The sequence below is a fragment of the Sphaeroforma arctica genome (assembly GCF_001186125.1).
Source record: "Sphaeroforma arctica JP610 unplaced genomic scaffold supercont1.1892, whole genome shotgun sequence".
In the NCBI taxonomy this organism is placed as follows: domain Eukaryota; class Ichthyosporea; order Ichthyophonida; genus Sphaeroforma; species Sphaeroforma arctica.
Window position 1 is genome coordinate 1 of NW_014038666.1, and position 916 is coordinate 916.

Below are 916 nucleotides of genomic sequence, written 5' to 3' on the forward strand. Positions count from 1 at the left end.
TATATATATATATATATATGGTAGGAAATCTTATTATATTAACATTTATCAGTGTTTGCTACCTGTGAGCTTTGTAGCGTATGCAATGAACCATAAATCCTTGCGCTGAATCGCGCGTCCTGTCAGCTCAACCCTACTCAGCTTCAGGCAACGCATTGAGTTTGGCAAAGAGTGACTCTGTGAACTTAGCGGTGTACTGTGGGCTGTACTGCTGCAGCAGCGTCGACAGCATCTCGAATGTTTGGTGTTCAGTGAGGATGTACCTGTTGCAGGTGTAAGTATTGAACCACAGCGTAAGGTGGGGTCAGGTTTCACGTTGGTATTGTACGATGTCATAGGGGCCGCAGTAGCCTTCACAATCCTGTGAGACGCAGAGGAGGGGTATATATACTGTGAAACGGAGGGAAGGGGTATATATACTGTGCAACGGTGGGGAGGGGTATATATACTGTGCAGCGGAGGGGGGGGGTATATATACTGTGAAACGGAGGGGAGGGGTATATATACTGTGAAACGGAGGGTACTGTGCAACGGAGAGGAGGGGTATATATACTGTGCAACGGAGGGGAGGGGTATATATACAACACACGGCTACTTCTAAGAAGATGAATGCACAACCCCTACGCACACAGCTGGCCATTAAAGGACCGTAGAACAGACAGTTTGAACTGAATTTCAGCGCAGTTGACACTGTTGAATACAAACTGAGAATGCGTTGCTATGGTGATACTCGGGTTGCAGAGCACATGCGTTGCTGAGTAGGAATACTCCGGTTTGAAGAGCTTACCCGGCATCTGCAAGGGACCACACTATCACATACGTATCGGTATAGGGAAACATAGCTCGAGATTATAGCTATCAGTGATGAAAAGACCTGGATTAGTTAAACATGAGCACGCTGGAAACAGATACAATA